Below are 16,229 nucleotides of genomic sequence, written 5' to 3' on the forward strand. Positions count from 1 at the left end.
TTAATGTCACCAAAAAGGACAACACTGATTACTCATAACCAGTATAACAAATGAGTTAATGAGAAATCCACAAATTAAGCATGCAACTGCTTTATCCGGGGCGGGGGGGGGGCGATTCCCATTTCCAGCTTGTAATTTTTATACTGCCGCAGTATGTTACATTGCTGCTACAGAATCTCTTATTTAAGTCCTTAACATAGTAGCAGACTGTTCCACAGCAACTTGTACAGGGCTTTCAGTGTGACTGCCTTGTTTTGAGGAACAGCATCCCAATACTTGCAGTTTCTGAAAACAATTTAATATGTTTCTGTTTTGACAAGCATTTTAATCTGAATGGAAAAGGATGGAGTTTTCTGCATTATGTTTGTTTGTTTGTTATTGTTAACCAATTTAATTTTTTTATTTGATGCTTGTAAATCACACTGGCATTTATATGAAAGGTTATTAATTTAACAACAATACATTTTAAAGAAATATAGCATATATAGCTCTGTGTGTGCTTCCAAATACTACTCAGAAGGAGTTGAATTTCATAAGAAAAAGGTGGCAAAATCTGTAAGATGCTACAATAATGTCTATAGAGTTAGACCAAAACTATTCCATGCTCCCAAAGAAGCCCCCGGAAGATTTGAATTGTTTTTAGTTGAATTCCTTCAAACACATAAAATACTGTATTTCAGTGTCCTGCCAATGCCAACTGTGCTCTAAGGAATGTTTTTTTAAAATGACCTTCCACAGGATGACAGGTAAGCATTTATATATGGTAGAAAATAATGTAGCCTTGCTTCTCCAAGCATGTTCTGTAGCTTTTCATCTGCATTATTGAAATGTTGTTAATATAAAATACACAGGCTAAGGTAGCACAGGTAAACCAAGGTTATGACTAAAGATAGAGCTATAGAATAAAAGCATTTGCACGTGTCATTTCCATGTCTTGTTTTAGCATATTTCTGAAGGGTTTCAAGTCAAACACAACTGCTTGGTCCCCCCACCCCACCCCCCTAAAGTTAAATCTGGTTTTCATTTCCTTATTTGACCGAGTTCTCTCATAACACTCTGGCAAAGGGAAATTGTGTATGCCATTTCTCTATTGAATTGGAGCAGGATTATTGAATTATATACACACACACACTGTATAGATTTTTCAGACTCAAAATAAAAAATAGCTCTGTAGTAAGCTGTCATTTGAGTTTCAGTAAAAAAAATAAAGAAATGCTGCTGTTTGGCAAAATTAAACCTGCTCAATAAGAAAAGAATAGGGAGAATGCTTAAAGCATCTGTGTCAAACACTCACCTTGCTGGAATTGCCTCACAGAAATCAACAAGGCCATTACTGTATTCTCTGAAGGTAGGGTTAAAGGTAGGATCTTCACATCTATAGAGGACCTAAATTCCTGTAGTGCAGACACTTCTTCACATGAGTATAGTAAGGGCCAAGCTAGTTGTTAAGGGAAGTGGTGAGCGCCCTTAATGTTACACAAATCCACCACTTACAGCAGCCCTGTGCACATTTCAGAGACAGAAAGCCATTTTGGGGGTGAGTTTTGGTAGGAAAACGGAGTGTTCCTGGTAGCAATCCGGATTCTATCCAACCCCACTTGTGGTTTTTTATTTAGAAAAGAGAGAAGAGTAGTGCACTTAAATATCATGCTTACTGTAAGTCTGCTTACCTATCTCAAGGGACAGCAGCGTTGCAGGCTAGTCGTGGCTACCCAGAACACTCCCCTGGTAAGGATAGCACCGGCTTCCTTCAGCCAGTGGGAATCCCTATTGGGCTTCCTAACCAGCTATTTTGCCAATGGCAGGCAACTCCAGGGACGTGCACTCCTCAGGGGAGCCTTTAGGCTCCACTAGGGTCTGCACCTCGAGCATTTAAAGAGGCCTGACATCATCCTCCAGGGCAGTTCCCTGTCAGGTCATCCACCCACTTTCTTCATGTTTTTTGCTCCTGTTATGTTAATGAACTTGCTCTGGACAAATGTTGGTCACCATATTTGGGGCCAGGCAGGAAATTGTCCTTCAGACCAATTGGCTCTGTCTGGGGTTTTTGCCTACCTCGAATCAATTGTCACAACTTTGGCAGTTTAGGCTTTGGGTTGGCCTTAGACTCGGTGAAGAGGAGGTTATAAGCCTCTGCCTGCCTCTGCAACAAAAAGGGGTATCCTGTTAAAGGAATCCGGGTGGAGGTGCTTCTGTCCAGATGCCCAGTTGGGGAATAGGGCCACAGCACTCCTCAGGGTGGTGCTCCCACAGGAAGTAATCCTACTTGATATATGTCATAGGTCCTCCTTGCCTCAGGAGCAACCCCCTCTAAGGGATTGCTAATGGTTTTGCCAAACCCATTGCATCTGCAATCAATAAAAGCTGTGGCCTTATTTGACCCCAAACCTATACATTCTTGTCATGAATGAGCCAGCTCCCAGGGAAGGTGTGCAGACAGCTGAGAACCTGGACTCCTGACAATTCTGTCCCCTCTGGTTCTTGTCCTAGATTGGGAGGCAGAGGGGGTAGTAGCACCTGGGCACACATTTACTTTGGCTCTTACTGTTCCAGGTTTGCTGCCTGACAACATATGCCTCTCATCCTGAGAAATGGCTGCAGATGGTTCTTAGACCCTATTTCTGTCCAGTTCAGAAACTGATAAAACTTTGGACAAATGCAAGGCTTCAAGGGCGAGGCCACAAATTAAACAATAGTGCTTCTGAATAGATTCTCTGGTTTTGGACTATGTTGGTAATTCATCAGGAAAGAATACACTGAAATTACAATAAGCTTCAGAGTCACCAATCTTAGTCTTGTATGGAAATAACAAAACAGATTTACCTGCTTATTCTTTGAAAATATTCCCTGATGAATAAGTGCTGGAGTTCAAAATATATTGGAAGTCAAGAGACTTACTCTGTGGTGCATTTGTAAACATCTTTCCATTCTTTTCACAAGAGTTAAAGGCACAATGTTGCTCTTATGTTTACATTATCTAACATTTTTAAAAATGGAGAGGTTTCAATAGTTAACAGCTAGTTAGCAGCAACTAAAATCTACCATTATAAAAGACTGGAGATATTTAAGCAGTACTGATGACTAGTTAGCAGCTGCTAATATCAACTGTTGTTTCCAACACTCAAAAAGAAAAAAATGTTCTTTTGCACTAAAACTGCTGTTTCATCTTATTTTGTTCAAGCAACTAATGCAAATGCTGTTATGCACCATTCTTGCACAGCATGGAACAGGAAATGTCCTATGATCTGGGGGTATGCATCATTTGCTGCATGCTGTGAAAGAAACCTCAAATGCTGCCCTTCATTATCTCTAATGGAATCTCAAGGTCAATGGCCAGTCATAAATGTCCACTTTAAATAAAATATTAGAAGTTCCCTGTCCAATGCCTTTTTATACTAGTTTCTAGGGAGACTAGAAAAGGGTTTAGCTCTTTTAAAAATTATCATACATTTGAGGACTGAACACAGAGATTGATTTACCTCAAATGTACATTTCATATCAGGAAAATGAATAAATTTTTGGCAGAGAATTTCCAGGGCATTAGACATGCAACTCCTACCAAACATAGTGAAAAACAGCCAACATTTGCTCCCCCTAAGTGAATCTTTCAAGCCTGACTCAATCACCTATATACCGCCAGCCCTTATCTCCAGAGAAGCAAAGGAAATGGTAATGGTTTGACAAGGGGACAGAATAAAGCATGGGGACGACCCACAATGGATTAAAAGGTAGATTTATTAAAGGCTTTATTAAAACCATGCCCAAACTGGAAACCCCTAAGTAAAGCTTATGCTAACAGCATTGGGTCAGCGTAGCATAACCGCTAAGTCTGAGCCATCATAGGCTACAAAGACTGGATGGCCCCAGTAGCTTTTGGTGTAGGATGACAGTTTGTCTGAGAGAAGCTACATAGGGGGGAAAGTCCTTTTGCAAGAAGTTTGGAAAGGTAAACCCCATTCAGCCTTGGTAACCTTCAAGGGAGAAGGAACTGGAACTCTAGACATGGAAGGTTGTGATTCCTTTAGTCTTGCCACCACTTCATCAACACCGGGGGAACAGCTCTGCAGGGGCAGCCCCACCCGTTTGGTTTCTACCTTAGTTACATGGCAGCTAAGACTTTGCATAATAAAGATTGCCTTGAGCCTTGAGGTAGGAGTGTATTTTAGGTGCTGTCTGTGAGCTCATAAATTTCTTGCCAGCAGGCCTTGGCTGAACAGGTGAAGAAGCTTGTAAAACGGGGCAAGACTTCAGCTAAGTTGGTGCACGAGAGCCTGTTTTATTCAATTGAACATGCAAGGTATGAGCAGGGGCTGGCTGACGGGTGGACTTGTATTGGGGGTGGGGAGCAGCTCAGAGACCAGGGGTGGCTGCGGCGGCTGCCTGGAGGATTCCCAAGGAGAGAAGAGGAAAGGAGAGGAGGCTGAGGGAACATTCCACAAGGGACGGTATTGCAAAAAGGGTGAGAGGCTGCCAGCGGCTGGTCCACCGTCCCTCAGACCATGTGGTGGGCCGGACTATATTTTGAAAAAAAGGGAACGAATTCCTATGCCCCACAAATAACCCCAAGATGCATTTTAAATAAAAGCACACATTCTACTCATGTAAAAACATGCTGATTCCCAGATGGTCCATGGGCCAGATTGAGAAGGCAATTGGGCCGCATGTGGCCTACGGGCCTTAGGTTGCCTACTCCTGCTTTAAAGGTTACCTCTTCAAATGCTTCTTCCTCTCTTTCCTGCCTGAAAGAACAGGCAAAAAAGCAACCACCGCCAAGCCGTGTGTGTGTGTGTGTGTGTGTGTGTGTGTGTGAGAGAGAGAGAGAGAGAGAGAGACAGACAGACAGACAGACAGACAGAGACAGACAGAGACAGACAGAGAAACCAAAAGGGTAGGGGAAAAGAACACAGGGAATCTGAGGCAATTTTTTTTGTCTTTTTTCTATTAAAAAAAAGGAAAGGAAAGGAGACTAAGGGAAACTACTATCAGTGGAGCGAAGAAGAGATCTGAAGAAAAAAAGGAAATATAGTGAAGAAAGGTAAGTAAACATGACAGAAAAAAAGGAGCAAAGCAAAGGTGAGCTGCTTGTAAGAGGAAGGAGAGAAAAACTGATTGGGAGCGAATCATATCCCTGAAGAATTTTCCTTCTGCTTTGTTATCAAGACAGATACTAAGCCCAACCCAACAACCCTGCAACATTCTCCTGAAATGTATCAGGGACACATTTATTCTCCCCCCTCTCACATAAGTTATCACAGTGCTTTTTTTCTGGGGGGACACTGGCATACGCATACCCCCTAAACATTTTGTGAATCTTAGTTTGGCCTTATTGAGGGGCAGTATTTCAATATACGATAAGTAAGAAAATGAGAGTACCCCTAAACATTTTCTTAGGGGGGAAAAAGCACTGAATTATCATACTGGATCTGGTGTCTGACCACCTGCTGGTAATTACTAAGATTTTCCAAATCTTCTCAGTCTCTCTTCTTGAAATTTGGTTTTATAGTGCATGGCATACAATGCTATGGTCTTGTTTATCTACTTTAAATGCAGCAGAGCATGATGTTCATAAACCTGTTTACCGCCCTGCTGGAAAGACAGTGCTAACAATAACTTATGACTGCTGACTGTGATCCATGCTGCCCAGCTATATGCATACCTCTGATCCCCCTCTGTGTCCTCTCCACGAAGCAGCCATGAAGAGCTGTCATCATGTCAGTGCAATAATTTGGCTGCTGTAGGTGCAGCTGCAGAGCTAATGTTTGACAACTTCCTTTGGCAGCACAGCCCTGCTCTAAACAAGCTTATTGTTTCATCTTTTACAGAGAAGCTTTTTGCAATTCTGAGAGATCAGTCCTAGGGGACACAAGCTGAGCAACCCCTGCTGGAACTTTACAAACACACAGAAAGCTGTCAAACAATTAAACCACACCTCCACTGTCAAAGGCTCAGAGCTCTCTTTTCTTTCAAGCCTACCGCTGAGAGAGCTGCTGCTTAACAAAGGTACTTCGGGGATCTGACAAAGCGGCAACCTTCAAGCTTTGCCTGATACAGAACAAGTGTACATTGCTAAAGGAGTTCACATGATACGCAGCACACCATAAATATTTATTTGCCATGACAACTAAACTGAGCCAAGGCCACAATCTTTATTCATACTCCAAATAAGCCACTAATCTGAATGAGCATAATAACATCAACGTGCTCCCTATTAACTACCCAAAAGCTGCTTGCTTAAATCAGTAATAGTTCCCACCCCAAAAGTTGAGGATGAGAAGGGGTGAGCATTAAAGCTTCCACCTTATATCTAACTTCCCAAGTCCCAGGTAGGTGACCAGCTGGGAAAGCCCAGGGGATCAGATAGACAACACCAAGCTATACCAGCCCTAGGAGATTGTTCCACAGCAATCCTTCATCCTGAGCCCATCTCTGCCTAGCTACATTCCCTTCCTCCTAACATTTACTCATAAGTTCTACTGTATTCTGTGGGGCTTGCTTCCAGGTAAGGGTGCATAGGTCTGCAGTCTAAATCTGTATCAAGCATATACAAAGTGTGATTTAAAAACAACAACAACAACAACATTGCTCCATCATAACTTAAGAACATAAGCATTTTCTTGATATACCAGCCTAAGGTACAGCAGAGTTTGCAATAGGAATAGTGGATGCAGTATGAATATAAAATCTTTGGTTAGCAAAGCACAGGCTACAGTAGCAATTCTTTGACTACATGCTCATGATCAAGAGAGAGAAGGCAAGAGAGAGAAAGATATACCCTTCTATAATTCATTGGTAAATGTGGTAAAACGAGAAAGGGGGAGGGAGGAATGAAGAACAAAGAAAATTAGTTCATTTTATTGCTATACGGGGGAAATCCTCTAGTCTTACAGCAACAGTCACATTAGTCCTGTCCCTATCATAGACTTCCACAGGAAACTAATTACTGGCAGCAATTTCCACTTAGATCACATATAAGAAGCAGTTTGAAATTTAAAAAGAAATGGGTAGGCATCGTGAGAATGTTTTGCGTAAGTCTGCGAAGCCAAAATAGATGTCAACTCTCTTCCTACAGCACATCTCTCACAAGCCATGGCACATACCGGTACATACATACATAAAATGTATGCTAAACTACAGGGTGTAACAAAGCCAATGGTAACAGTTCCAAAGTTGTAACACTGAACCTTTTGAAACTATTCATCACTGCATCAGATTTTATCTTTTTTTTTACTTCTAAGTTGGAAAAATTGTCATTGGAAAGTGCTCAGTAACAAAAACAAAAGCAAAAACCATAAAATATTATTAATAGAGTTCATTATTAACAGCCAAACAAAATACAAACAGAAAATTTGTAAATGGATGGAAACATATGGATTACAGATCATGCTGTCTGGTACGGACACTTTGCAAAACACAGTGCAACAGATATCTATGGCAGATAAAAATGTGCATTATTTTAAGCAGCTACAAACTACAAGCAGTTTACTGGGAAGATGCAGTATTTTATTTTTTTCTACTTTATTTTATATTGTCATGTAGGCAACCAAATTCATCTGATGCATGTGTCAGGTCAGGTTGTTGAAAGCTTTCACCCAGTGGATTTGTACATACAGTGGAACTTCGGGTTGTGAATGTGATCCGTGCGGAAGGCACGATTGCAACCCGCAGTGTTCGCAACCTGCAGAGCTGCATCTGTGTACGCGCAGGTCATGATTTGGCATTTCTGTACATGCGCAAAGTGCGATTTAGCACTTCTGTGCATGCACGAGTACCGAAACCCGGAAGTAACTCGTTCCGGTACTTCCGGGTTCAGCATGGTGCGCAATCCGAAATTGCATAACCTGAAGCGTCTGTAACCTCAGGTACCACTGTACATACATTCATGCATCCATACATAATTTTATTTGGATGCTGCCTTTCCAGAGTTTGAACCATGTTCAAGGCATCTTACGACATGAAAAAAATGCATAACTACAACACAATATAAGCAATAAATAAAACATTTCAGAATGTCTGCAAATGATTCTCTTCTTGCTTTTGCAATCTTAATTGATTTCTTTGTCTCAATTATGCCCATTGAGTGATGAAATATATATGAAGTAAAAGTGAGAAATGACACTTTCTTGGCTGAGTCAGAGAGTTTTGTGGTGTGTTTTTGTTGTTGCGATTGTTGTCCAGATCATGGCTGCTGTTTGCCTCTGGATGGACGCTGCTGTAGGCAAATTTCCTCCCAGAACAAAAAAAGAACAAAAGTATTTGCCTTCCCCATGACTAAAGAAAAAGAAGCACACATGACACAATTGCCATGATATCACATGTCGTATGCGAAAGGCCATGGGGTGCTGTGGCAAGAGTGGTGGACTTGAATATGAGAAATTGAAACCCCTCCTACTGGTGCAGTAATAAAACGCTAGCACATTTGAAAACCTAAGCCAGGTCCAGTATGGTTTCAAATTGGATGAAAGACCGCATGTTGAGTTTTCTGCATTGCAGGAGTTGGACTAGATGACTCTCGAGGCCTTCCAACTCTACAATTCTATAATTATATGATTCATTTCCACTCAGCTGTGAAGTCCATGGGTGGCTTCCCTTAACTTTAAGCCATGTTTTGACCTTCAGTGAGGAAGACACAACTCTCATAAATAAACTGGGTGAGATCATACAATCTGAGAAATTCCATGGAAAATATCACTTCCCAGCTTTCTGCTGAGCATGGTAGAAGCCTGGAATGACAGCATTCGGGATTAATCAAGACCTTCCCTCACCCACCCTCCCTTATCTATCGTCACCAACAAAAACAGGTTTGTCTGAATTATAAAAGCATAATGGTCTGCATTGCCCAGAACACAGAGCGTTTCACCATAATTACTGTGGTAAGGGAAAATAGGGATATGCACTCTTATTTGGTTTCATTTTTCATTTCCAAGCTTTTATTCTGGCACTATACTTGGGTAGCAACCTAAGTGCTTCAAAATGACACGTTGTTCTATATAATCTCAGTAATTAGTAAGGTTAAATTGACATACTTAGAGGCATCCAAAATTCCCCAAGGGAAGTGAGGTAAGTAAATACAAAGTATAATTACTGAAGTGGTCCTGTATGTACTGCTCTGGAACTTGATATTTTATTTGTGCTAACTATGCTTTTAGTAGCAAAAATGATTAAAGAGTAGAAAAATTAAATAATCTAGCAAAAGCAAAGTGCTATGTAAATCATTTTGAAAGTTTTTGTTTATGCCTCTATGCAACAAGCTTTGCTTTCCACACTGTCGGCAATCAGCAGGTAACATTATGGGCAAGCTTGTAACACAGAACCGTTTGAAACTAAAGCTTCACTTTATTCACACAAATACAAAAGCTACTTTATATCTCAGTTTAGCCTTTAAAAAAAAGCAAGGTAGGTAAGAACCATTCTGGTATGTAAGATTAAATAAGCGCCTGAATCATTCCACTTATTCTCAACCTAGCATCCCTGATTAAAGCTATCCTAGGCTAAGCCTCTAATTAACACACAATAAACTTACATATAACAATATTTAAGCAGAGTGCAGCCTACGTTGACTTTAGATACCTCAGTTATAAGACCCAGTGAGGAAAGTCATCCATATCAGAAATAAAACATATAGGAAAGGGGTGTAGCACACTGAAGGGGACCTGGTAATTTATAGCTGTCCTCTCACTGCAGTAGCAAGGGGAAGGGCACTCAGTTAAAAAGTCAGGAGTACAAGGCTTGGTAAAAGGTTTACATCCTTTCCCAGGAAGAAAACTATGACAAGGACAGCACCATTTTGGGACAAAGAATGGCTAAAGAATAATCTTGCTTATATAAATGCCGGCAAAATTTTTTTTGCTCCAATTGCCAGTTGGACTAGGATTGCCATAGCAAAGGGGAAGGACATTCTGGTAGTTGTCACCAGTCAGAAGTACAAGGGCTACTGGGTTGTGCTTTATGCTTGACTGAAATGTAGCCAGTGGTGTTGTTAAAACAAATGAAGCTGATTTTGCATCCCCTTTCTTGTGATTTATTCAGAGTCGGATCAACACAGATTTAGAAATACGTAAATGCAGACAGGACAAACATTCCATTCATTCATTCTGATTATTTGATTCATTGTAGGGAGCAAAACAAGAATATTTGTGGTGTCATTTAACAGGCCTGTGCTGACTAAGGAAGTTAGGGTGGGAGATTTTGTTTTGTTTTGGTATATTATCATCTGTTATGAAGCTTGACAATGCATCATCTCACAAAAAGCATACTTTGCTTTTTTTCATGCTGTTCCAGAGGGTCCCAACCCTCCATAGCAACTTTTCTGGAGGTGCTGGTAAGGTCTAATCACCTCCCCAGTCCTTCCTCCAACATGAGCAAAACTCTGCAAAGCACAACTCTGGATCCAACCCATTATGTGTAATTAGATGACCTTACAGAGTATGGGCAGAATATCATAATCTAAGATAACCTACATCTTTTATATTTTAACATGGGAGTTGAATAATATTGAAGTCAACAGGGTTCTCCAATACAAGCTCATTTCCAGTTTGACACAGCAGATGTAAAGCCTTGTTGAGAGAGTTCAAGATAAATAGGTTAAATAAACTTTAGACATATAATGATGGCACTCCAGTTTGAAAGCATAACTTAAAATAAAGCTGCAGGCTGATTCTACTTCTAACTTGTCCCGAGCTCCACAACAAGGAAAACTTACTATTGTTCAAATACTATAGTAGCACAGAGAATATACTGTATACAAAATGAGGATGATCCATAAAATCAAAGATGCATAAAAGTTCAAGGTGCCCATATATTCTAAAAGGATGTGTGGTGGTGGTGAAATATTCATTTTCAATGTAGGATGCAAAATAATACAACAAACAATACAAATAAACAAACAAACAACAGAATAAAACAGATGTCAATGTAATCAAAACCACAAATTAAAAGCTTGGGAATGTAAAAGAGTCTTTGCCCAGATGAAAAAGTCAATAAAATAGGTGCCAGATAAGCCTCCCTGAAGAGAACATTCTATTCCATTGTTGTTGTTTGCTTACAATAAAACTGAATATAAACTGTAATGCATAAATAAAATAAAAATAAGCAGGATGCCACACCAGAGAAGGCCACCTTCCCAGTTACTACCCACTTCACTTCAGATAGCAGAACAATTAGGATAACCAACTCCTATTAGAACAGGCAATCCTGTTTTGGGCTTTAAAGATAAGCAACAGATTTTTGACTTGTCACTCAGAAATCAGCTAAGGGCACATATAACTGTGTAAGCATTTAAGAGTGAAGTTTTCATCAGTGAACCTATTCAGCAGTCTACTGGTTTCCCAAGAACCCCAAAGCAACATGTTTGCAGTCAATAACACATTAGAATAGTCTTACTTGGATGTCACCAAAGCATGGCTACACTACCTCTGTCCAATAGGGGTCACAACTGCTTCACCAGCCTTAACTTGGTAGAAAAGGCATTATGTGCCACTGAGGCTCCCATGGAAAAGCTGAATCTACGGGCACCCACCAAACTGGACAATTTGATCCTTTAAGGCAGGGGCAGCTGCCAAGATCCCAAATTTGGCTGTGGCAGCAAAAGGGGATGGGAAACAGACACAGGGCTGGGAAACTTCCCCTTTCCAATAATCAGACTGATTGTTTGATGAGTGGACAGGTGCAACACAACCCATGCCCTTGTCAGGTAACTTTCATAAATCATCTGAGGAGCAGGGTTGCCTGCCTCTGTGTGTATGTATGTGTGTCCTGTGTATGCCTGTGTCCCGTGGGGAGCCACACCCATCACTAAAATGTAGTCTTCAGAGGGTTGGCCAAAGGTGCATGTGGTTTCAGGCCAAAAGAGGATAGTCACCCTTGCTATTGAGGAAGTGAAACCCCACCCAAAAGAGATTAAACACCACCCACCCAGACAAACAAACCACCCACCCACCAACAGTATTTCTATCTTCTCTAGACAGAGTTTCAGGGTTTGGTTTTTTTATTGAGACTGCATTCTTTTAAAAAGTTATTTATTAAGAAAATATGTTTACTGCTTAAAGAACATTGTATAATTTGAACACGTCCAATAAGGAGTAACATAAGCAATTTGAGCTATACAAATCTATTTGAGGATTAGCAACGTTTAAAGTTCCTGCCATTTTCAAGTGGGTTGCAACTCAAGAGGTAATTTATAGAATAGTTTCTGCCCATTAAGTATTAGCAAATGGCCTCTCCATCCTCAGAGTACTAACCAATATTCCTGAAGAAATGAGGTAACATTTACCGGTAGGTCTTTCTGGGCAAGGATGCATTCAAGCATTTTTACTAAATCAAAAAATGTCTGTCACTTATGCAAGGTCAGAAAAAAACACCCAAGGATAAAGCAAATCGCTAGTTAAATGGGTGTCACACGGCATCTCACATGGAACGTTCAGAAAAAATAGCAGTTGCATTCAACACAACCCAGTAGTTTGCAAGAGTTTAGCTGGCACTGAAAAAAATAAGAAACAATAGATTTCTTGGTGTATTAATATTATTCAGCAGCAGCAACAGCAGCAGCAATAATAATAATAATAATAATAATAATAATAATAATAATAATAATAAATTTTCTTTATACTATGCCCTCCCCAGCCAAGACCGGGCTCAGGGCGGCTAACAACCAATAATAAAAACAAGTTGATTAAAATACAACTAAAAAAAAAATTAAAATATAAAATTAAAACATTAAGATGAAGCCTTAATGTTTTTAGCATGATCACTGCTTTCCATATACACCATTAAAACTCTTTATACATTTGAGCTCAAAATGATACTCTGTTTTATCTCAGTATTTCTGATTTAATTCAGTTCACAGGCTTGGCAATCAAGAGCTAAAGCTGTAGACCTCACAGTTAGCACCACAAGGCAACTGGCATATAATCTGAATTTTCATTTTCTTCTCCCCATGAGAGAGACCATGCACTGACAGGAACTTTAGTACATCGGCTTTCTCCCAGCTCTCCAATCTATCTGCTTGCTATAACCACTTTATTTGCCTGAACACTCATTTCCTATTTACACAGTGTTGAGGTGAAGACCATCAAGCCTATCTATATTGCCCTGAATTATTATTGTTCCACGTGACTACTGATGCAAGGTAGCACAAAGTATATTATAGCTTTTTCAGTGGTTGTACTAATACTTTTTTGTCTTCTTTTATGCACACTAGGGGTGGGGGGAGAATAGCATTAGAATTTGTTAAGAAGATTACATGACCAATGGGTGGGGGAATGAAGCCACTACAATGTTCAGAGCACTGTAGAATATGATGTTGTTACTAAAATGGTAAAGTGTGGTTGGTAACCATTAAAGCAGTAAATTATAGTTATTATTATCTCTGTCAGGGTTGGGAGACTAAGCCAGCCAGGCAAGTTGTTGAGTCTTTGGGCTTTTTAAAGCATTTTTCTTTAAAAATCGCCCTAGTTGCCATATGTCCACCTGGAAGCCATTTTGAAAGTCTGATTTCCGGATGTGTCCGGGGAAACTCAGACACATGGCAGCCCTACACATAATGTCCTCAGCTGTGAGATACTCTATAATTCTACCCAGTTCTTTTTTCCTTAAAAAATGTTTAGGGGTACTCTCATTTTCCTACTCATATTGAAATACTGCCCCTCAATGAGGCCAAACTTAGATTCACAAAATGTTTAGGGGCATGCGTACCCCCAGGAAAAACGCACTGATTCTACCCGAAAAATGGCAACTCATATGTTGCCAAGCTAGTGTGAGACGTGCTTCAGTTTAAAAGCTCTACAGTGGTACCTCAGCTTACAAACACCTCGGGTTACAGACACTTCGGGTTACAGACTCAGCTAACCCGGAAGTAGTACCTCGGGTTAAGAACTTTACCTCAGGATGAGAACAGAAACTGTGCGGCTCAGTGGTGGCAGCAGAAAGCCCCATTAGCTAAAGTGGTACCTCAGGTTAAGAACGGTTTCAGATTAAGAACAGACCTCTGGAACAAATTAAGTTCGTAACCAGGGATACCACTGTACTAGGTAAAAAGCAAACTGTGAATGCATCCACAGTTTCTCCCCACACTTGTGTATTGTTTCTTTGGATCAACAGGCATAAAGTTTCTTCAAAAATTATATGAACCTTTACTTGTAAATATTATTTTAAAGTAATTATGCTAAGGTATTTATTTTCTATATAGCAGTTTATTTTAGCTAAAATTGAGCTCTAAATGTAAGGAGAATAGCAAAAACTGGCGAAAGTTTGAAAAATTCTGGATGAGAAAACTTTTTATATATGCCCTCATGCTCTAACAGACCATCATTTTAAGCAGGATTTTCCATGCACTTTTTATATAAAGAGTTACCAGTATTTCTGTCGGCATGATTGTCAAGAGAGGCTATCCTTTGGAAGACAAGAAATATGTTATTAATACAGTGCAATCATTTAAGAACAAAAGTAAAATTTCTGTATCGAGCTTCTGAACACACAAGAAATGTTCTTTTAGCAAAGCTATTGTAAAAAGACAGTTCTTTTCATGTGTGACTATCAATATCACCCAGAACACATTTACTTGGAAGTATGTGCCTTTAATTCCAGTAGCATCCTGCCAGCATCTAATTTGTCTAAATCCTGCAAATCAATTCTGTACGCTACAAATACACTATGAAAAAAGAATAAAAGCTGTAACAAGAGGTTAAGTTTTGCTGGATTAAGGAGTTCTATTTTGCTCCATTTTTTAAAAGGCTATTTACAAAACTTTTCATTTTTGTCCTTCTATGCTTCAGTGGTAGGGTGAGAATAAACTACAAAATAAACATTAGCATGCATCTAGGCACCCAGGTTAATTAAATATAAGGCTAGCTGAGCACACAGAAAGGGCATCAACCCAGAACCTTAGCAGCACATCCAACCAAATGAATTGCTAAACTCTGCCCTGTTTTCTTTGATTTAAGTAAATCATCTCCTCAGTTACACTGAAAGATCACAGCCACTTCGCACAATCACACAAAATTAGCAGTGAATTCAACAACAAATGTACATGGAGTCTGGAAAATATTCCACATGACATTTTAAAATAATTTTCTCTAATTTGACATTTTGAATGTTATTTCTAAGGAATTAATGAGGAATTCTGTAAGACTATAGAGCTGTCTTGATGGAAAATATTTAACATATTGATTCAGATTGCTTCCAACAGCAGTTTAAACTCAAGTTTAAAATGGAATTACCGTATTTTTCGTCCCATAGGACGCTCCATCCCATAGGACGCACCTAGTTTTTTGGGGGGAAATAAAGGAAATTTCCCCACATTATTTCCCCCCCCAAAAAAAGCAGGTCGGAGAAACCGAACGAGGTCAAGGAACAGCGGGATGGCAGCGCTGCGCCTCCCTGCTGTCCCCCGAGCTTGTGGGGCTGGCCGATGTCTGTCCGGCGCGCGTGGCGCTCTGCTTCAGGGTGCCCTGCGCGCCAGACAGTAGGCTGCTATCCGCAGCGTGGGGAGCCCTGCGGGGAACTCCTGCAGGGCTCCCCACGTTGCGGATGTCTGTCCGGGGTGCGGGGCGCTCTGCTTCAGGGCACCCCACCCGCCGTACGGTAGGCTGCTATCCGCAGCGTGGGGAGCCCTGCAGGGAACTACTGCAGGGCTCCCCACGCTGAGGATGTCTGCCCAGCGCAAGGGGCGCTCTGCTTCAGGGTGCCCCGCCCGCCGGGTAGCAGGCTGCTATCCGCAGCGTGGGGAGCCCTGCGGGAGTTCCCGCAGGGCTGCCTAGGCTGTGGATGTGTTCCCAAAGCGCCGGGCGCTCTGCTTTCAGGGCGCCCGACGCTCCAGGAAGCAGGCTGCTATCCGCAGCCTAGACATCCCTGCGGGACCTCCCACAGGGCTCCTTGGCTGCGGATGTGTTCCCGAAGCGCCGGGCGCTCTGCTTTCAGCACGCCCGGTGCTCCGGGAAGCAGGCTACTATCCGCAGCCTTGACAGTCCTGCAGGAACTCCGGCAGGGCTGCCTAGGCTGCAGATGTCTTCCTGAAGCCTGGAGAGTGAGCGGGGTCGGTGCGCACCGACCCCTCTCGCTTTCCAAGCTTCAGCGAAAGCCTGCATTCACCCCATAGGACGCACCCAGATTTCCCCTTCATTTTTGGAGGGGAAAAAGTGCATCCTATAGGGCGAAAAATACGGTATATCTATCCATCTATCTATCTATCTATCTATCATCTATCTATCTATCTATCTATCTATCTATCTATCTAT

General features: G+C 41.2%; 1 protein-coding gene and 2 long non-coding RNA genes across 4 annotated transcripts in view; 2 read left to right on the forward strand and 1 right to left on the reverse strand.

The window, feature by feature from the left end:
• Positions 1–16,229, reverse strand: part of SLIT3 (slit guidance ligand 3) — a 396,000-nt gene that overhangs the window by 200,921 nt on the left and 178,850 nt on the right. The gene's annotated exons all lie outside the window — the stretch shown is intronic.
• LOC309363150 overlaps positions 1–16,229 on the forward strand; it is a 413,995-nt gene that overhangs the window by 188,134 nt on the left and 209,632 nt on the right. The window lies entirely within an intron of this gene.
• Positions 4,698–5,942, forward strand: LOC309363142. The gene is made up of 2 exons (XR_014165270.1): positions 4,698–5,035; positions 5,823–5,942. It is a non-coding gene; the product is annotated as an uncharacterized lncRNA (long non-coding RNA).

Source organism: Podarcis melisellensis (genome assembly GCF_964234715.1).
Source record: "Podarcis melisellensis genome assembly, chromosome: 2".
Classification (NCBI taxonomy): domain Eukaryota; kingdom Metazoa; phylum Chordata; class Lepidosauria; order Squamata; family Lacertidae; genus Podarcis; species Podarcis melisellensis.